This window comes from Nipponia nippon, unplaced genomic scaffold (genome assembly GCF_047370975.1).
Source record: "Nipponia nippon isolate SJK-2023a ecotype South Korea unplaced genomic scaffold, ASM4737097v1 scaffold_3, whole genome shotgun sequence".
NCBI classification, from domain to species: Eukaryota; Metazoa; Chordata; class Aves; order Pelecaniformes; family Threskiornithidae; genus Nipponia; species Nipponia nippon.
In genome coordinates this window covers 126,620,985-126,644,126 of record NW_028262347.1, presented here as the reverse complement: position 1 = coordinate 126,644,126, position 23,142 = coordinate 126,620,985, and the positions used below count along the sequence as shown (strand labels likewise).

The following is a 23,142-nucleotide window of genomic DNA, read 5'->3' as shown; positions in this document are numbered from 1 at the left end:
GCACCCCTGCGGAGACACCAGCCCTGCCCGCCTGCGGCAGCCTGGACAGCAGCGTGCCGCGCAGGGTGCTCTGGCCCTGCCCGTGGTGAGGGGCAGGTCTGGGGAGCTGGGCTGCGGGGTCGGCAGCTCACCTGGGGCCACCCTGGTCACCGGCTTCCAGCAAAGCCTCTGCAGCCCTGGCAGGGGACCCCTGCGCGGGGGCAGCTGGGGCGGGAGCGAGCCCCGGGCACCGGGGATGGGCGTGCTCTCCCTGCAAGACAGGTCCTTCAGTTGCAGGAGTATGTGTCCCATTGGCACAACATTACGTAAAATGTAACTCACAAAAATAATGATTTCAGAATAGATTAACTCCGTTCAGTACTCACTCTCACTGCTAGCAGCACGGCTAAGTTTAAAAGCCAAAGCTGCAAATGCCTGGCAGCGTCTCTCCCTTGTAGAGGAAGGCAAGTACAGACCTAATGCACCCCCAGCCCCTGGCGTTTCCCGTTCCCTTCTCTAAGTCAGCCCTCGTACCGCGCTAACTCACCATGTGGCAGGAGGATCGGCAAACCTTTAAACTCAATTTCAGAGAAATCATAATAAATAATTTCCTGGTGACATTCTTTCTTTTTCTAATTGGCTGAAAAAAAAAATGCTGGGAATGCTGTTTCCGCATGATGCCGACCACTGCGGTTTGGGAGCTCCGGCCATGCAGGACCTGCGGGTCGGCTCCTCAGGTTTGTTCAGGGAGGAAGGGACCGGGAGATGGGCCAGGCTTCGGGAGGGAGGCAGCATGCTTCGGGGCAGGTAGGAAATTTCCATTATAGTTCAAGTAAACTGCATAGATATAGCACTTGCTACGGAGGCAGTGAGCAGCGTTGCTGGTGCCTACAGCAGTCATTGCCCGCGATCGGGGCATTTCTGCGCTCCTCTGTGCCATTTGACCCGGGCAAGGCAGCCTTCAGCGGGAGAGCTGCTGCGATAACCTGGGCACAGATTCCCCGTTCACCGGCCGGTTTGAGGAGTGATTTCCATTTACTAGCTCCAGTTTCTCTCACTCCCTGCATTTTTCTCCTGTTAACTTTTTCTCCATCATCCTTTCACTGCACAGATGATTTCATTTTGAGGCAGTTTGCCCCCACCTCACCAGCCAGCACTGGCCACCGCCTCCCGCAGCCGGCTCCCGCCCGCAGCCCCTCCGCATCCCTCCCTGCCCCTGGCCCTACATCGCTCCTCAGGCTCTTCTCTGTCCGTGAACACTCAGCCAGCGTGCCCATGGAGACGAGGAGTTCGCATGCAGTGGAGCTCCTTGTGCTGTTGCTTCTGTGGGCAATTAGTCAATTGGCCACCAGAGCTCTTGCTTGGGTCCCGGCCCTGTAGCCGTCCCCACGCCAGCCACCCTCGGAGGCACAAATGGCATTTCACAGTCTTACTCCCACTGAGGACTTACTTAAAAAATAAAAGCGCCTTTAATCGCGCCCAGAGTGGCAGGTAGGAATGAAAGCGCCACCCGAGCCTCTCCCATCGCTAGCATTTAGGGCATCTGTATGCCAGGGCTCTGCATGCCACTCGGCTTCCATTCCTGAGGACCACACAGAAATCCTCCTGGAAACAACCTACCGCACCCGAGCAGGGACCGACCCGAACGACAAGAGGGGGAGAGGGCACAGAGGCTTTATTAATGCCATCAGCGTGGTGCCGGATTGCATCCCTCCCACTTCTGGAATATCGGCTGTAAATATGTGCAAGGTTACGCTGGCTGGTGTAATTAGGAGTTGATCGAGGAGTGATTTATTCCTACCATGAATAAATAAGGCCATTGCTTCGTAGGAAGCAACAGACAATTTCTTTTTCCTTTTCTGTGATCTTGGCTAACTGAATCACAGCTAGTCTGAAGGGCAAGGTTGTTAGATTAACTCGGCAGAGGAGATGAGGAGCTTAATTTGTCAGGTATCCCGGTGGGACCAATACTGGCCAAAGGCACGGGGCTCTCCCACAACAGCAGCTGAACGGGCGTCCCATTAAAATCCTGGGTCTGCAACAGCTGGGGGGTTTGGTGCTCCGGGGCCCAGCCAGTCGATCCTCCAGGCACTCGCAGGGTCTTCTCCCGCATTGCCAGGGCTCGTTTGCCCTTCACAGAAAGCTGCAGCTCCTGGAGCGAGGGGTTTGACGCAGGGCACAGTGGCCATGGCCTGCCAGAGGGGTCCCACCGGGGCACTCAGACCCTTTGCGCATTTTAGGGTTTTGCTGTAAATACAGGCATGGGATGACTCCCCCAGCTGGGAGGCTTCCCGCTCCATCGCGGATGAAGCAGAGGATGCCTCGGAGCGCATCGGCAAGGCACCACCACCAAACGCCCCTGCGGCACAGGGGTGCTGACCCGGCGCTGACGGTGGCGGGCAGGCTGGGGAGGAGCTCTGCCCGCACGTCCTGAGCTCCGCTAGTGGCAGGTGAAGCGTCTCGGAGTTAGTGCTGCAAAGGAACCCGGGGCACGGCTGCAAGGCTGGGGGTGCCCGGGGGCTTGGGGCGCTTTCATCCGCGGGCCTCGCTCGGCAGCACTGCCTGCATTGCAAATCAAAGCTGTACGTTGTTAAATGTATGGAGGAACAGAATCCGAGCAATTACTGGGTTTGGCCTCCATCTCTAACAGCTTTATGTTTACTCAAAGTAGAAAAGCAAAGGCAGCATCACTTGCCTTGCGAGCAGGGCAGCTCCTTACATGGCCAGCCTGGCTCACCCACCACCAAGAGGGTAAATGTCCATCAGCTTCTGAAGGGCTCTTCTGAGAGGGTTGAGCCTGACAACTTGATAGATTTCGAAAGGTCTTCAGTATAATGCATCGATTTGCTGTTCTGCCTTCAAGTCTGCTGTCTCTATTACATAAAGAGTCTTGAACATATTACAAATAGCTGCCCAATAAATATAATCCTTGGCTAAGGAGCAACAAACCAACAGTAGTACTGTGGATCCTGGCTGGGGCTTGTATGTCAAACACAGCAAGGTGAAAGGCTCCCCAAATCACACCGTTGTCACCCGGGCTGAGAAAAATGCAGTGAAGATGCCTCCCGCCATCCCTGGGCTGCTGCATCCTCATTGCGTCAGGCACAGAGAAATCTGCGAGCCCAATGAAGAGACAAAACAGAGCTTCTCCCCTGGCCGCACACTGAATTTCGGTCCCATGGGGTTCGGAGCTGAATGCTGCGATGAAAAGGATAAACCCAGCTTCCCACCATCCTCTCCCCGAGGCCACCGTGCGGTGCTGCGTGCTGCCGGATCGCCTGCCGAGACCTGCCCCCCTCCTCGCGCCACCGCCTCCCGCAACGCGCGAGCCAGGATCTGCACTTGAAAAGCCCAAGGTGAGAACAGCAGCAGAGAGCATTTTCTGTGGCAGCTTGGAGGACACCCTACTTTTCAGTCTCCTCCCAGGAGAAGCGCAGACTCTTTCCCTTCCCCCCCCTCCCCTGCAGCCCCTCCATCCCCCTTTTTCCTCCCCTTCGCCTGCTGGGATCTCCTCTTGGGATGCTCAGCGCCCACAGGGATGCACCAGGCAAAGCGGCAAAGCTGCGAACCCACTGGTCTCACAAAGAACAGCGTGGCTCCTGCCGGTGCACGGCCGCCTGCTGCGGTGGGGTCAGCTCTCGCTGCTCTCTTCCCTGCAGAGGTGCCCGGGGGCACAAGGCTGATCTGCTCCTGCATCGCCTCCCAGATCTCACCGCCGTCAGACTTTTGCTGCTGATGCTTTGGCAGCAAATGAGCAAAACCAGAAAAGGGTGGCTTCACCTAGGCACCGCGAGACCAATTCCCTGTGTCCGCCTGAGAAGGCTGGTGAGAGCAGGTCATGTAGAAAAGCCCCGAGGGAAGTCACCGTGAGGCCAGCTTTGCCTTTGCGTTACAGATGTCAAGCCAAAAATGTCAAACTCCCCTGCAACACGATGGTGCGGGGGCTTCCTTGGGGCATGCCTGCCTGCGGCACGGGGCTGCCTCGCCTCCGCAGCCGGACCCGACGGGAGCCTTTGAGCCAGCCCCGTCTGGAATGCTTTGCCTAAGATAACTGCAAGTAACAGCGATAAAGTTATTGCTGGTGCTTGCAATTAAGTTAGCAAGACCTAATAAATGCAATTAAAAGCCTAAACAAAATCCCTGAAATCCCAAATTTCTCGTAGGTAAACAATTAATTTATCTCCTTTAATTAGAAAATCTGAATTACTGGAATAACAGGCTCCCTATGTTTGTCTGGCTTTTAAGTTCTGCTGCAAAAAAATGCTTATTGACATAAGTGGCACTTTCTTCTTCTTTAAGCATTTCTGCAGCAGTGCATTAGTGATTTGATTACTCAGTGTTGTATTTTAAGTCAGTTGAGTGAGATGAGTGCTAAGTTGCTACAGTAGACATTAATATAATTTTTGCAAGACTGCAGAATTGCTTTCAAATCTCATCGGGACAAGTAATTTATTAAGAGACCCCTTACAAAGTTTGGCAGTGCTTTGCCGTAGGTGTGAGCGCAACACAGCCCCACTGGAGCTGCTTTGGACCTCTGGTACAGGAGCAGAGGCGCGGAGCCGAGCTCCCCAGCGCTCCCTGCGAGCGCCGTGCCGAGGCGTCGTGCCAGCATGGGCACGGAGGGCACGGCTGGGACTTTCGCTGGCACCGGAGACAACACTCCTTCCAGCCCCAACAGCGGACGTGAGCGTTAAGGCCATATTTTCTAGACAGGAAAACAACACAATTGGACAGGAATGCGTTTCTTATTTTGATCCCACTGCATGACCTCACTTCTCTTCATTTGCAGTTTCTCCAGACCATTCTGCACCTTCGGTTACCGTAGGCCAACAGCCCTTCCCCTTGCTGGTGCAGTCGGCTGCGTAACTTTTCAGCCCGTACTTCGTCCCTACGACGCTGCGTCCCTTCCTCGCTGGGCTCTCCTCCATCCATCAGCCGTTCCGTTTTTCTGCCATAACAGTGAATAGTGGGTGGCGGGGTCGGTAAGGTTTATCTGAGCTAGAGATAGAGAAGTCCCATGTCGACTGCCCTGGCAAGCCCTCCCTGGCAGCACCTTCCAGGTCCAACTTCAGTCAAGACCATCAGGAACAGCAGTCTGGGTGACCTGTTTCAGGGTGAAATGTGTCTGGATGTTTCTTCTGCAGCAGATGGAAAGTACTTCTAAATGAGCTACTGTACTCATAAATTCCCAAAGGGTGGAAGTCCTGACTTCTGTCCACAGCCACTCGTTCCCTCATGTAGAGAATTACAGGTTGGATTTTGCAGCGATAGATGATGTGTACGGGCAGCACTGGTAAACAACAATTTTGTTTGCTAAGGGAAAAACCCAAAGCCCTGCACAAAAAATGCTTTTCTAAACAGAATGCTTTTCCACCTTCCCAGAGAGACATCAGTGGTTCATAATAAAGGAAACGTTAGCGACACTACCCAAAAAAGAGCATCCACCACCCTTGTGCAAGCAACTGATCCTAACTGGCTGATCATAACTAATCCCCAGTATCTGTAATGGGAGGGGGAAAAAACCCACATTAATTACAGCTGATAATTAACACCTGTGATGGGAAGAACAGTTTAACCTTGAAATAAGGATGAATTAAATTTAGGCACAAAGCTGCCCCCGGTGAGAGCAGGAGCAGGACCATATCACAGACCTTTCCACGAAGGTGGGGTTGGGACCAGGCAGAGCAAACAGCAAAGATAACGACGTTATCAAACAGGTTTAATTAAGCCAAGCAAGCATTAGCTTTCCTCCAACGCCTTCTGCAGTCTGTACAGAGGAGGAGATACCAATTTGCATGGCAGCGAGCTGCAGGTTTTCTCTGCTTTCCATGGTCAGCATCACTCAGGGCAGATGCGGCGCCGCTGGTGCCGGCAGCTCCCGCAGCAGCTCTGTGGCCCGTGACCTTGCGCACAGCAGGACGGCTGTCCCCTCACAGGGACCGGGGGCACGGGGGGTTCCCGTGTCTCACTGCCCCTCTCTACTGCACTACACAGTGCCAAATTTAGCTCCTTTGGAGAATTCTGTGCTGATTCTGCCTGGCACAGCAGTCTGATGCAAAGCCAGCCGAAGTTTGCCGACAGAGCAGAGAAGGGTCTGAGTCAGGCCTTTCCCATCTGACAAACAGCCTTGTCTTGTAAGAAGTCGTGTTTTTCAAGTCTCCAAATGTAATAAAGCTTGTGCAGCCTAGCACCAAACCCAGACTTTTCCCGGCTGTGTGGTTCTCCCCCAGCAAGAGACCCATTCCCACCGGCGGCTCAGGTGGCCTGACGCTGGCTTGGTGTACCGCTCCCTGGCACTGACCCCGGGGGACGGCACCCCCTCCTGCTCCCCAGGCTGCCAGGGCACAAGCAGCTTTCCCACACAGTGCTCTGCCTGGCAGATAGCCTGTTCTCCATCCCATCCTCATCCTGCGCGCAGACGACCCCCTTCCCCAGCCCCATCCAGCCCCCGAAGGCTGGTGGGCACAACCTGCCCACGGCTGTGCCATCACCCGCCAGCACTAGACGTGCTCCCACCAAACCCCATCTCACCGCCGCGGGGGGCTGCAGGAGCGGTCAGCGCACTCCCCATCACCCCCCAGCCGCCCCGCGGCTGCGGCACCCATGCCCAGCAGGGACCACAGATGTGGAGATGGACACGTCTCGCGCCATCCCAGCCACCGCTCTGAGCTCTGCACCACCGAACAGGGGATGGTCAGTGGAGGGGCAATACCCGTGCTGGTCCCCGTCCACGCGGCGCTGCCGCAGGGTCTGCCTGCAGGCTGCCAACGCGCCAACCGGCACCGAGCAAACACCCCGCTTTTCCTGACAGCCTTTGTCCTGCCAGGATCATCCAAGACCAGATGTGTGCTGCAGAAGGGCTTTCAGGTTAGTCTGGGCCTCTGGGGCCACCCCAACACCCATCCTTGTCGTCCACAGCATCGCCCTGGTCTATGGTGTGGAAGAGCCGCTGGCACATGGCCCTCGTTGTGTACTTCGACCTTGCTCGGCGTGAGCCCGACCTGCAAAGCCCGTCACACGCCCCTGCGGCACGTTACGGGGGGACAAACCAAACGGGAGGGAAAGGCAGCATCAGAGAAGATGAAACTCAAAAACTGGCATTACAAATTCGATTCTCTGCGAGAAGAGGTTTGCAGATGGAGGCTGTGCAGTTTTCTTCCCACTGGGTATCAATTTGTAAGGGTGAAGTTGCGTTAGTGTAGCTTTTACAGCCATTCCTAAGTCACTCCAGGGACGGTATTATATTGAGCAATCTTTTTTTTTAATTTAAAAGATTTTTTCAGAAAGAGGTCATAGATAGAAAGGTGAAACAGATGTTTCCAAAGGCAATTCCTGTCCAGACCCCTACTCCTATTTCTTGAAATTGCTGCAATTACCATACCAAGAAGTGTTTCATATGTCAGGGACAAACCAGCGGGGCTGAGCCAGGCAGCATTTATTAGCAGCTGACAAATGTCTAGCGCCAGGAAGAAAAACATTACCTGTATATTACAATAAATTTCATTAGTTCAAGCCACAGTGGAAACTGCCGCTTGGGAAACTGCTGATACAATTTTTGGTGCATGTGCAAGCCATAATAAAAATAAAGATAAAAAGCATTATAGTAACAGGAACGCCTCTGCTCCCCTGGGAAATGTCTCCCACCACCCAAAAACCTCCCGCGGGGAGGAGACCCCGCGCTGCAGCACAGCGCCGGCCGCCGGTGCCCTCGTCCCCCCCGGGACGCCCGCGGGTGCCAGGACGGGGCCGTCGCCCTCCACGGCACGGCTGCTGCTGCTCCGGGCTCACGCGCCCATGGCAGGGCTCCGGGCGAGGGGGCTCGGGGGGGGAAACCCGGGAGGCTCCCTGTACACCAGCGAAACGAGGGATAAAGGAGAACCTGCCGATACAACTTGTATGGCAGCAACGGCTTCTTACAAAGTCCCTCACGTGAACCTCTTGAGCAACTAAGGTTAGAAACCAGCCAAGAGATAAGAAAGAATTAAAGTAATAATTGTCCAATTGTAACGCAGAAAAAGGTTAATAATGGAAACAAAGCCAATAAAATGATTCTCAGATTGGTTTGGTGTCATGGAACTCCAACTCACAAGTTACTACGTTGAAAAGTCAACTTCCAGGAAACGGAGCAAACGCTCCCATGGCTGAAAGCAGCAGTCATCGCACAAAACAACTTACTGCTCCTTGCACTCCAGATGGTAAATTAGCCATGTAAACCAGCAGCCTCCTTGGTAGCCAGGCCACTTCAGAACAGTCCTTAAGAACATTTTCTGCATTCTCCTTCAGAAGCAGATGGATGCCAAGTCAAAAGCTCTTCAGTCTGACACGGGATGACTCTTGGCAGCACGGCCCCGGTAACACGGCGTCCCGTGGCAGCGCACGTAGTGGCACGGCGCCTGGCAGGGCCCTTCGCGCAGCACTCCATGGGCGGCAGAGCGCGAGGTCCTGCGGTTCGGCAGCTGCCCGCGGGCATCGCCCCGCGGCAGCCGGAGCTCCGGCGATGGAAACCCGGCGGTGCTGCCGTGCTGTGCCAGGGACCCAGCAGGGACACGTCCCTGGCCAGGGACCTCTCAGGGTTTTTGGGTTCATGATCCCTTCACATTTGCAGTGGAAACACAGACATTTCACAGAGAACACATATGATCTTGCTTTCTCAGTCACCTTTTGAGGGACTTCAGAAGAAAACATCATCATCTGTGGAGTAAGAGCTGAAAACCACTGAATTCCCCCAAAACCCCACTTTTGTGCTCCCCCATTACAGAATTAACATTGCTAATATAGCCCCATTCTCCCCAGCTCGCTCTCACTAGGGCCATTACCCCAAGTACATAATCCATCTAATTCAATACTTACTTAGACAGAGTTATTCCTGAATTTAAAAGCATCTTCACATAACTGAAATTCACACAAGGATTTAACTCGAGAAAGTAGCACAGGCTCTTCAGTTTGTCTTTATGTTTTAAGATATGCTCGGGAGAGCGGCAGGCACCTACATAAGCGGCTCTGAACCCCCGCGCTCTCGCACCCTCCCCTGCCAGGGAAGAGACCCAAATTCTAAAATTATCCACTCAAAACGAGCATTTTCTCAGCCCACTTTGTATTAGCAGTCACTAAGTAATTCACAGCAGATCTAAGATTAGCTAATGAAGCGCAGTGACTCATCAGCCAAGCCTCCACGCCGCTGGGAAAATTCAATTTTTCTTTAGCAACAGAGCTTCAGTTGTGGAAATTATAAATAAATATGGTTTGGAGAGGCTACAGTAACATGTGGATTCTTATTTAAAACTCATTGATACAGATATTTGTGCCTATGATGCCCTTGTACTAACTGCATCACCGATCACTTGCAATAGCGCAGGATCGTGTCCGGGACTTTCTGCGGCAAAGCCACGGTGCCAAGCGGGAGAGGGTCTGGCCGAGCAGGAGCACGCAGTGACAACACACAACCAGCAAAGCCTGATTTCAAACCATTCATTAGCTCACACCCATAAGCAAATTAAAACCATGCAGAATCATTACAGGCTTCTGCAAACGACATCGTTGAGCAAAATGATGGGGTGGAGGAAAGTCATAAACAGAATCAAAGCAGAAAGGATCCCCACCCCCACACCAGCAATAAGACAAAGCAAGACCAAATTTCAATCCTGGAGCAAACACGTGCTCCAGACCCAGGTCCCATGTGCCGCAGGGGAGCCGCAGGGCTGGGGCCGCAGGGCTGGGACCCCCGCCACCCCTGGCCCCCCATCCAGTCTCCTCCCCACGAGCCCCCGCTGCTGTCCAGCCCCAGCTTCGCCACCAGCACCAGAACCACCTTCACAGCCATTAACACGTGGGCCGAGCAACCCGGTGTTACTGTCCCCACCCCGGGTTTGCCAGCAACAGCTCAGCTCCATCCCGGCCATCACCCGCGGTGGGGGCCGCATGCACCATGTCCCTCGGTGAGCTGGGCAAGGCTGCTGCCGCCGGTGGCTGTCCCTGCTGCACCTCCCGCACCGCTGACCAGATGCCCTGGCCCAGGGCGCACCAGTGCCTTCGTGTTCATTAGGGGATTGGGCCGCAAATCATTTCCCCACTCAAGGCTGGGCAATGGGAAACCCGCTGCCCGCAGCCCGGCACGGGGGCATCGGCGACGCGGGGCTGAGCCCCGAGCAGCAGCCCCAGCCCCTGGCATGGCAGGGCTCCACGCCTCCTCCAGAACCAGACCCCCTGTGCCCCTCAGGGCCAGGGCTTCATCCTCGCACACCTTTACCGTAACACCACCGGCACCTGGGATTTTCAATGAAAAAAAATCACACCACCCCCCCCCTCTTTCCCCAAGCCCGTCGGTGGGGGTTTGCTCCGTATTCAGTTCAGCTGCACTGAAGATTTTCTATTTCAACTATATTCTGTTTCAAGCCACATTAGGCTTTGGTTATCAAAGCCAAATGCTTCAGGTTTTGGTGTCTAATGAAAAACAGCTTACAATTTATGTGTTTTTCCTGAGAAATTAGTTTTTAAAACAACTTGCCCAACTTTGTGTTTTATAATATGCACTTCAAAAAACAAAAATTAGTTTAGGGAAAAGAAAATATTTTCCATACGAGACAGACGTTTGATTGGATTAAAGCAAGGTTCCCTTTTAATTAGGCTTGCTGGAGCACCGCTGGAGAGCTAGGCACCCGTGTCTAATTCTCCGTGACGCCCGTCAGCTCGGACGACCCCCACTGCCTGCGCTCAGGCTGGTCCCTCGTCCACAGACCGGAGCTCGGGCCGGGAGCCCCTCAGCAGAGCTCGGCTTTCCCTGCCCGGTCCAACAGCCCAGCGGATCGGGGAGGACAGCCGGGAAGTGTCCGAATGGAGAACGGAGCACAGAAAAGCGTGAAACTGGAAGAGAGACAAAAAGAGAAGCTTTAGGAAAAGATCACAGATGACAGACAGACAGAAGCAGGTGCTGCGATGTTCTGCCACCATCATCCCAGGCTAGTCCCCTTTATCCCTGCCATCACCGGTACCGGCACAAGTGCTCAGCAGGGGTCTGTGTTGATATGGGGCTGTAGTGAGCGTGGCAGGACCCGCAGAGCAAGGGTCCCAAGGCGAGCGCGGGCCGGGAAGGCACCCTGCCGCCCAGCGACACCCCCGGTAGCTGGCAAAAGCAGAAAACAGAGTGGACGCGGCCCCACTCCCGCCATCAGCCGGCACGGCACAGCCCGCCGGAGCAGCCTTCCCCGCAAAAGCCATTCTGCTGAAGGTGCTGCCAGGGTAGCTGGTACAACAGCTCTGGGGCTCTGCTGGCCCTTATTGGCGTGAAATAGGCAGGACACTAACTATAAGCCACAATAAAGCAACTAGTAAAAGTCTCATCTACGCCTTAGGATACCTGATGGAATCAAAACCATGCATCTTTTTTATTCTGCAAGTCACTTGGATGTCTTTATTAGCACAGAACAAAAGGTTATTTAAATGGCGCATCATTAAGTGCCACAATTCCAACGTTAGCTCAGCAAAATATCCTTCCCCTTAGCTAGCCCTGCCTGCGAGGGACCCTGCCCTTGGGGCAGCACGATAGGCACCACTGCTGCTCCAGAGCACGGCCGGCTCAGCTCCGTCCACCTGCTGCTGCTCCCCTGCGCACGGGGCACCCGCCGCGGGGCACCAGCCCCACCGTACAGCTCTGCTGCCGAAGGGGTTAGTGCAAACCAAGGTGATTAAGCACACACCAGTCAGCCAGAGACCGCGGCTCCCTGCTCGGCTCTCGGCCTCTTGCCGGTGCTGCCCGGCCCCCGGTCCCGAGGGAAACCACCACCTCCTAAGCTATCCCTGGGCTCCCAACTGGGCACTGGAGTGCTGTCACCAGCCCTCGCCGACAGCTCCTCCCAGTCAGCCGACAGCTCACGAAGCAACAGAAACTACTAAGTTAGGCCACCTACGCAGCTAGTTCCTTTTAATAAATGTAGTAAGTCAGAAAAGACAGGATACAAAAATTTGGTAAGAAATCATGTTTTTGAACAGAAGTACCCAGACTCACCCTCCAGTTGCAGAAAATACCGTTTCCCCTTGGGAGGGTACGGGTGCCAGCAGGCAGCGCCTGCCCGGGGCAGGGGAACCTGGGTACAGCGGGGCACTGAATGGGCTTTCGGGACTGAAAACCTGCTCAAGGCACATCAGGCATGAGGCCAAGTAAAAGGAATGTGGATTATCCACCCAAAATTTCATCTGTAGATTCAGAATAAAATACTGACCGCCCCCCGCCCCGAAAACCACACTCAGATTCTGCAGAGCTCGCGTTTAGGAAATCAGCTGTGTGAACTGAAGCACAGCTGTAGGGTTGGGGAGGAAACCTCCGAAACCACAGTGCGGGGCAGCGGAGATTATAATAAGTCATTAGTGTAACAAGAATTGAAACGGACTGGAAAAGGCCCACCATTTCCTAAAGCCATGCACGGGTTTTAAAAGTATAAGGAGGGGAACCTTAAAAATTGAACAAAAAGTGAAATTTCACAGCACACAGGAATCTGTTAACGACATTCAATGAGCAGCACAGAACCTATTACAGCGAATGCTGAAGACCACTCACTATTCCTGAACACTTCGGTTTTAACCCAATGGAGCTTTTCCTCTGACAGAATAAAAGACATTCAAACTTCACATTACTAAAAATGACATTTAGAAACGTCTACATTAGCTTTTTAAAATCAGTTAAGAAATGAAACATCACTGTGTTCTTGGTTTATGCTTTTGCATTTGCTGAGAAATTACCTTCATTTATCTGCATAACGGCCGAGGCAAAAAAAGCAATTTGCTACAAGATTTTTGCTTTAAGCCTGGCCAAAACCAAAAAATCATCTTTTCACTGAGGTGAAGTGAGCCAGCTTCTTCAGCTCCCACATGCAGACCCAAAGGTGTGCTTTTTGTTGGGATAGTGTTTAAGGCTGGTGTTTAAACCCACCTCTGGCACTGAGCCACTGACTCGGAGAAGGCCCCCAGTGTCCAATCCACTCACATGCCTCCTGAGCACCGTTTCCTCTCTTATCACGTTCTCACTGAAACTCTCTGTAGCGGTTCTTAGTAAAGTGGCAAAAATCCGGTGACTCACCTGCAGTGCTTAAATTCCACTTCGCTCTGCTTCGCTCTTTAAGCTGGTGTTAACACAGACACACGCGTGTCAGGCCGCCTGGCATCACAAGGATAAAAGACAAAAAAAGGAGTCCCAGCACATGCAACCTCCCAGTCCTCTTTGGAGGAGGGTCCCTTCCCAGCCCTCCCAGCAGAAAACGGCAGCAAACCACTTCTTCTAACCTTCTGACTGCTAACACAGGGCCTGGACCTGGCGAGGGAGTAACACGGACATTTTTCTCTTCACCTCTGCATTGGCAAGGAGTCTCAGGCAGTAAAAGGCCATTGTTTGCTTTCTAAAGGGCCCGGCAATGTCAGGAATGCTACACATCCAGGTGTAAGGACGGACTAGGAGGACACACCAACCTGCAAGGGAAGACCAGGAGGGTTTCTCGCAGGGGTACCAGGTGCTCCTCCATCAGCACCGAGGAGCACAACCGCTGCCGAGGGCACGAGATGACAGTGGCTATTCGAGGCAGAAGCAGAAGGCAGACAGGTTTCCACTGTACGGTTAGCATCTGGCAGAGCGCGTTTATGTGCACCAGGGGTTGTACTGCAGAGCCAAATTATCATGGGAAAAAACTCGCAGACATCCCCTCTTAAACAGCTCCATCCTGGGGACCACATCCAGCGTTAGAGGACGGACGCCGGACTGGAGCTTACCTTCTCAATCTGTTCCATGTCCCAAGCCTAGAGAAAATCAGTGGCCCCAAGCCTGAGGTATCGTAATTCTCTCCCACACCCAGCAGAGACAGAACGCCTGGTCTTAAGGATGTTTCTGCCTGTTCACGGGACTTGCGTGACATCTGCCAGCCTCCTCAGGAGAGCGGCCAGGACTCACCTGTTGTTCTTGGCGTCTCCTTCAACCACGGAGCAGCCTTTCCACGCGCAGGCAGGAGCAGCCCTTCACTAAAGATGGGAGTAGACGAGCGCTTGTCCTGAGAGCATGGGGACTGGGGGCTTGGTTATTTTTGTTTTGCCTTTTTTTAAATTTTATTTTTTAAATGAACAGAAGGCTGCTTGTAACTCCCTTCAGCTAACTGCTGTAATGCTACAGCCAAAAAGCTTGGCAACACTCTTTGGCAGGGATTTTGTACAATAAAGAACTGTGTGAGCAGAAAACACAAAAACTACCTCACATAGCCATCAGCTAACCCTAGGCCTAGCTCGAGAAGATGCTAGAAAAAAAAAAACCCACAAAGAAACTCCTGAAGACGGACAGACAGGGGCTAAGAAAGGTAGGACTGTTTTCTCTGTGAGTGGGAGTACTCACTGCACAAGAGCATCTTTGCCAGCCAAGCAGCCTGCGCTGGAGATGGGCAAAGCAGATGCCCAGGTAAACAACTGCTTCATAAAGGCTTTACACAAGGTGCAGGAACACATTCCTTTGCTATATACTGCTGTCCTTTTTACACTTATTTTTGGAAAACAGGAAGCTTATTGATTTGTTTGCAGAGGTGGCCAAAATCGGCCTTGGGAGACAGATGTCCTATTTCAGCACTGCGTTTTAGTCTGCATGTTTTATACCACAGTCTTCCAACTGTTTTAAGGGAAACATATTTGACTCATCATATGCTTTTACTGAGACTCAGTAGAAGGGTTTTTTTGGTGTTGAACTCTTCTTGTTAAACAGAAAAGGGAAGCTCTGACCTCTCTTGCTGACATTCAAAAGACCACAATATGAACGAGCATGAACCGGGAAACACAAGCTCGTATGTTTTCCGATCCGCCCGTTCTTCTCATTCGACAATAGTCCATCACAGCGTTTGCTGCAGCAGGTTAAGAACAAGCAGGCAGCAGATTCTGTGCAACGATCCCGTAGCTCAAAGGCAATCTTCTACATGCAGACAACATTTTCCCGAGCAGGGACAACTCTGAACTGTTTTCTCCAGCATCAGAAGCAACAGGTTACCACAAATGAATGCTTCCAGACTGAGGGAATCCAAGGGAAAGCTAGACTAATGCAAAACCAAAAAAATTAACCGATACAGTTTCAAAAGCTTGTCCACAGGTCACTTTAGTTTGTAAACCATTTGTACTCTAAATTTGGTACAAAAGCTGTAGGCTGTTTGTCTTCTGTTTTTTAAAGACTGCTAATCATTTCTGATCATGTGTAAGGATGAAGATCCTTTCTATCCAACAACATGTGTTCAAGGGGCCTGAAATTACTCGTTGACAAGGTGTGAACACACAAGTTAGTTAATCCACTCTCCAGCCAGAGCCCTTAGGCTAACCACCCACCTCTATGCATGCAGCATGAGCAAGCCAAGGCTGCGTTGCTTGCTGTGTCAGGTGACTTAAGAAAGCACACGTTTAGGACACAAACCCATCCAAGTTTCCAGGTGACTGCTTGTTCACGTACCTGAAAACATCGATTCTCTCAGCTCTGCAGTAAATGACATGAAAAAATATTAACATATGCAATGACAGCCACGTAGTTATGTGTTGCACATTTTCCAAGTTTTAATAGACACAAAAGTGAGTCCATTGTACTTAAGACACTACAATGATTTCATTCTATTGCATGTCCTGCTCCAATTACATTTCTCAGAGTACAGTATTGAGTAAAAGTTTGGTAGCTTTAAAATTAACAAGTGTGTGAAATCTGTAAGTAAAATAAGCAGCAGCAATAATTTTGGGGATTTTATCAAGAATAGCTAACTTTTAAGTAATAAATACATTCCAAGTTGTGGGTTTTGCTGTTCTCCTAGTTCATTGCCATATGACTTGTCAAGTTCTCATTCTAGGGTAAGATATCCTTAAGACTTTCCTGCCAGCCTCACACCAGAAGAGCCACCTAACTCCACGTCCCGGTGCCTGTCACCTGTCCCAGATGAAAAGCAGTGCAATCTGACAAGGAAACTCGTCCTCCTGCCACACGCATGGCAACCTCCAGATTCTCCTGGGGAGCATGTCAGGATGTTTACAGACTTCGTGACCCTCTAGGAGAACAGCTGTGCTCTTATCTTCTGTTACCTTGAAGAAAGTGAAAGAGGGAGAGGTTACTGCAGGCAGCACGGAACGGACCGGCATTAGCGGCGAGGCACACGCTCCGGGTTTCCTCTAAATATAGCCAGGAATTCTCCTGCTCCCAGCTGGCCCGACAGGCAAAACCAGCAGCAGCTACAGCTTTGGAAGAAACTCATCAAGTTAACAAACCCAAAGTAAGAGCGGGAATTTTCTCCAAGACAGACACAATATGAATTTCAGTGATGGTAATAAATCTTCAGTCTCTTGCTTAAAGACTTTTAAGTCCCCGTTCAGGGTGGGTTACTGTAGGTTAATCTGCCACGAGTCCCTACAGAGAGCACCATGTGAAGAACACCTGCCTCCACTTTTCAAACACAATCTATAAAATAGGATTATTTTCCCCTTGAGAGCAAGCCACACAGAAGCTTTTCTAAGTACCTGCAACTGCTCAAGACATCGACCGCTGCCGCAGTGCCCCAGTCGCACGTCAGTGAAGAGGCAGAGCAGCCACGCCACCTTCTCACTCCGCCTCCGGAGGTAAGGGACACCCCGCTTCCCCGCGGACCCCCACCCGCCACAGGCTCCCCGTCCCACCCCAGACCGCCGACCGCTTCAGGCAGCAGAAGCGAGTGCGTGCCGTGGCAGCGCTGCGGGGCCCTTGGGACGGCCCGTGTCTCTCCGAAGACCACACGCTACTCCCCTCCCACGCAGCCATCTGAAGATGGCTGTATCCGAGCGCACCGGACCATGACTGACCGGCCTTCAGGCAGTAAGAGCAACGCGAGATGCTTTTTCTGAATTCAGAAGTGCAAAACCACGCGCTCCAAATCACAGCTACCAGAAGGTAACGAAGCTACCCGTGCTTGATGTGTGACACTGCTGTCATCTGGCCTTCTCACCAGATACCAGCCACTCAGACTGAGGGCAGATGACAGGCTTGAAAACATACATCTACTGGAGAGAGATGTGCCTGTCAGAACAAAACACTACAAAGAGAGAGGTCATCATCTGTACCCCTGCATGCAAGAGGTACTTGCACTGGCCCTGTAAGTTACGGGGTGGGAGCCTTGAAAGAGTTCAAAGGGAGGATCCATTTGTCTTCAAGATCAAGTGAAGAAACCAGAAGACACGAGAAACAACTCAGTGATACGAAATGAATGAAAAACCGTCATGGAGATCTACACTTATACTTTTCAACTGCAAAAGCATCACTGCACCCCACTTCAAACGCAGTTCAGTTTGAGCCCGTTCAAAAGTCTGACCAGCCCTAACACACGTCCGTGCCCGATCAACTAACGTGGCCGAGTCAGAACCACAGGAGACACAGGCTCAAATCCGTGTTCCCGACAAACAGGATTAATGCTATGAAGCAAAAGATCAAAGACCTTTAAAACCCCCTCAGTTGAGGTTTGAGACTTACAAGTAGAGAGCACGATAAACCAAGAATGCCCACACCAAACACAGGAAGATGATCACATTTCCAACGCTGCTGCAAATACGGCAGCACCTCTTCTGCAGGCGTGGAACCAAAAGCAACACTGATTTCCCCAGACTCAGCATCCAGAACGATCTTCAGTGTTGCCCATACAACTGAGACTTCAAAGAGCTGACTCAATACACCATGAACATCTGCCCTGAAACCTAGACTCCAGAGAAGGACTGCAATCAGGTTTCATAAACTGCTTCAGTATTTCGCAGAATCATCCCGCTCCTAAGAAACGGGGATGTCTCACAACAAGGCTCTGTGACCTATAGTCGACAGAGTACAAATTTATACTTAATCTTGCAGGAGAATCTATTCATTTGACTTCTGATGAATGGCGAGATTTTCAAGAGCGCACAACAAACTCACTTGCAGGCCTATTATCTCACAGCTACCAAAGCCTTAGTGAGGCCCATGGACTTGGCAGAATATCCCTCAAATGGTTTTTACAAAAAGCTGATCCTTTAGAGACTGATGACAGATTGAGAATATTTGGTCTAAACAAGAAAAAATGCATTTCCTTGTTGAGGAGGTAAGAGCAAGCCCCCAGGCCAGTTTTATTCGGTGCGATTTTCACACTTGGAGGGAGGAAGGAAGCCTCACAACAGAAGCACGAAGCCGAACAACCTCCCAGGGAAGGCTTCTGCCTGTGCAAGGGCAGACGCTGCCCCATCACGGGGACAGGGATGAGGCCAAACTGCAGCTGAGATTACCTGGAGGCAAAGACTGGGGATTCTCTCCTCCGGGAGGAGAAAGTTGGTGCTACCAGCAAAATGGCAAACTGCTTTAAAACAGCCGATGCTCCACGTCTCGAAACATCGACACCTCACCACCCCGCGCAGCTCTGTGTGCCTGCAGACAGATGGACGGACGGAAGGACACTTGTCCCCGGCCTGGAAACACAGAGCTCGGCAGCCCAGGCTGCCTCCTACCAGAGCTCAGGCGCCTGTTCTAAGCAACCCCTGAGCAGACCCAGGAGTTTTCAACATGTCTTCAAGAGGAGCAACACAGCGACAGTCATTCATATGCTCTCCCTTCGGCGCTGGAAAACTTCAGAGATTTCTGTTAAAAAAAAAAATCGAGACAAAGCAGCAGCTTAAACACTACATTCTGGACATTGCTGTAGCCTCAATACACGTATGAGTAATGAACACATAACAGACTGACTGACTCAGGACAACGGCATGGTCTAGCAGCCTGTGTGCTAAGCTGTATGTCAAAAGGAGAGCCAAGAAAACTCTCCTGAAGCCAAGTGCTTATTCATAATAAAAAAAAACACGAAGTTTTGGATCAAATAAAGCCATTCACAAATTCAGATTTAACAGCTGCAGCAGAGTGCAGAAAGCTGATTTATCTTCCCAGATTACTGCATCCCGAGTGTCTTGACGCGTGGGGACACTGCTCACACCAGCTCTGCCCGCAGCCCCGTTCAGGGGACTCGCACCTTGACCCTTCAGGGGAGACAAGTGCAGGACATCCCCAACACCCCCTCCCCGGCACGGGGAGCACCCCGGTCCCGCGCCTTTTGCCTTCATGAGAGTAGCAGGTACAGCACCGAAGGGGTGCTGGGCATCCAGGGCTGCACCGCCAGCACAGCACCAGCAGACACTCACAGACTAGCTCTGGGTGAAGATCAAGAGACACGCACACGTGCTGGAGCCAGGAACCCATCTCCTTCAGGTGGTTTCTCTGGAAAACCCCAGAGTGCTGTGGCACTGAAACCCTCTCCCATCGCACCCCTGCGGGCAGCACAAGTCCCGGTTACCCTGCGCGTCCTGGCAGGTTGGGAAGTGACAGCAGCAAGAAGCCTGCTCATTTTCTCCACCCAAGCAGCTTATTTTGAGGAATATTTTCTAATCATAATGCAGTTAACAGCAGGCTGTAGTTGAGCATCGCCAAAGCAGCCTTCCTTCAGACATCTCACCTTGGAGGAAGGGCAGCGAGGCAGCCCTGGCTCAAGCTCAGGAGGATCAAGTGGTTGTATCTTCCCGCAGCCCTGAGGAGGCAGGACGGGGACCAGGGGACCTGGAGGACCTCTGACAGGCAGCCGACTGGCTCCCGCAGGGCTTCATTTCTAAAGACAGTACCTGCTGAACGGCCTGAGTCGCCAGCGGAAGGCGAGGGGAAGGACAGAGAGGCTGCTGCTGGCAGCGAGCCGGGGAAGTCCTTCCTTCCCGTGCTTCCCTCCTGCGGGAGGAGGGCTGGGGCACGTGGGGGTTACTGGATGGCAGCTGCGACCCCCCGTCCCCAACCTGCTGGACGGGGTTTTGGAACCATCTCCAACTCCCAAGGCATCAGGATCCAGCCGACCTGAACAGGCTGGCAGCTATGTTCTCCAATACTGAACTCTATCATCCGAGCATCTCTGTGAAAAATCCTGTATCGGGTTTGAGGGTTTTCTGGTTTTTGTCTAAAAAAACCCCTTTGCTTTCTACATGAAGAAAAGGCTCAAGTTATCGGCCTGAATCAAAATAGAGCAAGTCATCATTCATAAGGGAAGTTAAACGTAATTTTGCTACAATTCATTTCTTCAACTGCAGAGAACACACAGGAAATATGCTTTACAAAGAAAACAAGTCTGTCTGATCCTACAATAGCGAGAATCTACTGCAGATTAAACAGGAACTGGTACGTCAGTTAAAAGCATTCACTCCTGCCAGAAATTAATCAACTTAATGAAAAAAAGCCTTCATTAAAAAAATGCCCTGCTCCTCCCTGCCAGAGACCTGCCTACCCAGTGACCAAGAGATGATTATACGACTGATGCAGGGCGGCTGACAGAGTTCATGTGGGAAAGGCTCAGGCACAAGATGCCGGAGGGCATTTGTGACCGTCTTGCTAAGGCGAGATGAGTCACGTTGGCTCGCACGGGCGGAGGAGCCACACGTGGACCTTCGCTCCATGCCACATCTGTAAGGACGGGAGCACAGAGCCTTCTGCTGCCCGCGGGCACTGGGGCCAGCCCGGCAGCCTCGGGACGGGCGGGAGACACAGCCCTTGCCTCAGGCACCAGACGGACGTCGCCACCGGTGCGTGCGGCAGGATCCCACACTGCTCCTGCTCTGGGGCAGAGATGGCACCAGGAGAAGCGCGAGAGCACCTTCCAACTGATTGAAGAGCTGGGGATTTGGGGTGCAGGGATTGTAGGTATGAAGAGCGCAAGCACTCCAGAAGCTGAGATATTAAGCCCCATCTCTGTCATCATTGCCGGACAAGAGAAGCCCATTTCAGACATACATAATCTCAGGATGGGTGAGAGTTCATAAACTAGCTAATGCGAAGCCCACATATTCTGTAAAGGTACATACAGAGTGCAGAACAGATGCATCAAGCAAAAAAATAAACCAGGCACCCTGTTTGCAGGATACAGGCAGGCAGCTTCCCTATGTCTTTCATTAGGCAGAAGCTGGAGTTTGTCACTCAGCCCACACGCTCCCGTTCACCTTGATCCCAGTGTCAGTGATGGGTACTTACGGAAAAAACAAAACACGTATCAAGGCTGAAAAACAACAGTTTGCAAGTTTTTCAACATTTAAGAGTCTTCACATCGATTTTTGGGCTCAAAGTCCTACCTTTGATGCCTGAGCATTAAAATGGGAAATATCTGTCACCCCGTTGTGTCACCAGGCCTCACGAGCCAAGGGCTCCATGTACCATTAACCGTGCACGGCTGCCGCATGAAGATCTTGTTCATTCCTCTCCTTCAGAGTAACAAGCACCCTTCTCTGCACAGAGCTATCCCCAAGTTTCCAAAAATCCCCTATTCCTTAGCCCAAAGTAGCCTTTCTGTATGTGCAACTTGGAGGTGCTCAATACTTTGCAAACATCTGCCTACCCACAACAGAAGTAGGATGAACTTTTGAGCCTTACCTAGAAAGGGAAGAGAACTCCCTTCGTAAGGGCTTTACCCCTTCGGCTGACCAGCCGCTCACTCCAAACGGCACGTCAAGCAGCCCACCCCGCCAAGCCCGCCGCGCTCCGTGTGGAAAGGGGAATTGTACCTGCAGTTTTAGACGCCTCCATTGGAGTTTACAAATGGAACTACTACATAAATGCAATTCAGGAAAAGCTACAGAAATTTCATTTTTACATTACTTGTAAAACTTTTCAAAGCAGCAAGTTTCCAGGCTCTTTGTCCAGACAGCTCTCCCCACTGCACGGCCACGGCCACCCCGGGAAGCAGCGCCGCGGGAGAGGCTGCTCTGCAGAGCCTGGCCCCCTGTGCACCCCTTGCCCAAGCCCCCGCCACAGCCCCTGCAGCTGCACAGATCCAACCATCACCGAGCACGCAGCAGGCTCCTGACACCGCAGAGGGACCCCCACCGTCACTCTGCTCACCGCAGGCACGCTCCCCTAGCACAACTAGCAGGTGCCCAAAGCTTCAGCTGGGGCTAGGAGACCCTCAGTCCAGAGAGCAGCTTGCTGGGCTTCCAAGGGAGCTGTTAAGCCCTTTAGTTGATACAAATCTCCTTCGGCAGCTGAAGTTACAGCTCACGTAAGCAGATCACATTCTTGGGCCTCTGTGCAGCTCGCGTGCAGTTAGAAATAGCACAATGTATGGCCTGCTGGCATTTCCAAAAAATACGCCCGGGAGCAGAGCGTGGAGGGAAAGAGGGGCAACAGACAGCACAAACAGGGAGAAGCAGCAGGGATCTCGATGTCTCCAAATGCAGTCGCAGTGGTCACAAGCCAAATGTGCAAGTGCTTTCGGGAACAGGAAAACCAGCAGGATGCCACCAGCCGTGCAGCTCCAGACATCCAGCGCTGGGGCACACAAGTATGCAATGCAGTCTATTTTAGACTTGTTCTCCTACTTTGTATTAGTATGCAGAGACGCTGACTCCAAGCTGCTTGGAGGAAGACTGAGAAGCAGTAATTAAGTTGGATGCTTGGTTTTAGTTGACTGAACCATCTAGAAACCATACCAAGAAAAATCTCAAGTATTCATCTTCTGGGCTGAAATATTTCTTGTGACCAGGCAGGTGTCTTTAAAAAATTAGCTATCACAGCGATCACCACCACAACTTTATATGAAGTTTTATAGCCTTTTTGTGCCACTGGTAGAGCAGAAGAGAAGAGGTAAAGGGAAAAAGAAGAGTGATTTATGTTGCTTCATAAACTGCTGGCAAGCAGTACTGGTTACATGCACATACAAAGCCCTGAACATCTTTGAAGGTGAAGTCATAACCCAATGTTCCAAATTTTACGTTAGAGCTTACTATATATAGCAAGTATGCAATAAGCTTCGACTTTGCTGTACATAGTAGCAATGTGCTTTTTGTGATGAATGGCTAAATGTACTGATACTGAGGGTCTATTAAGCTAATAGCAGTAAAATTAAAACCTTCAAAAGCCAGTATTTTCAAGTTTAATGGTTGCACAGCCACAGCTTGGGGGTGGAGGAGATAAAGAGAGAAAGGAAGAATAAAGGATTTTCCAGACTGAAAAAGCAAATGATTATACATATTGTAAACTTGTTTCATGCAGAGATGTATATGAAAATCTACAAGCAGTTTTTATAAAAAGTTTTACTGCATAAAAGGGCTCCAGCCTCGCAGCACTGCAGGATGGGCCCCGTACCTGCACGGACCAACACTCTCGCCACGCAGCGGGGCTGGAGC

At 51.8% G+C, this 23,142-nt stretch overlaps 1 protein-coding gene across 11 annotated transcripts in view; it reads right to left on the bottom strand.

Moving 5' to 3' along the window:
• The window catches only part of PWWP2B (PWWP domain containing 2B), an 80,886-nt gene that overhangs the window by 42,750 nt on the left and 14,994 nt on the right, over nucleotides 1-23,142 (bottom strand). The window contains exons 3-6 of one of the 11 annotated variants that reach the window (XR_015706294.1): nucleotides 15,893-16,044; nucleotides 13,252-15,454; nucleotides 13,049-13,126; nucleotides 6,540-10,839 (exon numbers count right to left, since the gene is read on the bottom strand). The exons of 1 other annotated variant lie outside the window; for it this stretch is intronic. The gene's annotated coding sequence lies outside the window, so the exon portion shown is untranslated. Of the gene's footprint in view, nucleotides 1-4,345; nucleotides 5,084-6,536; nucleotides 15,455-15,506; nucleotides 16,045-17,536; nucleotides 18,584-23,142 lie in introns of those variants that run through there. 9 more of the 11 variants (XR_015706292.1, XR_015706291.1, XR_015706289.1 and 6 more) reach the window with 9 other exon arrangements.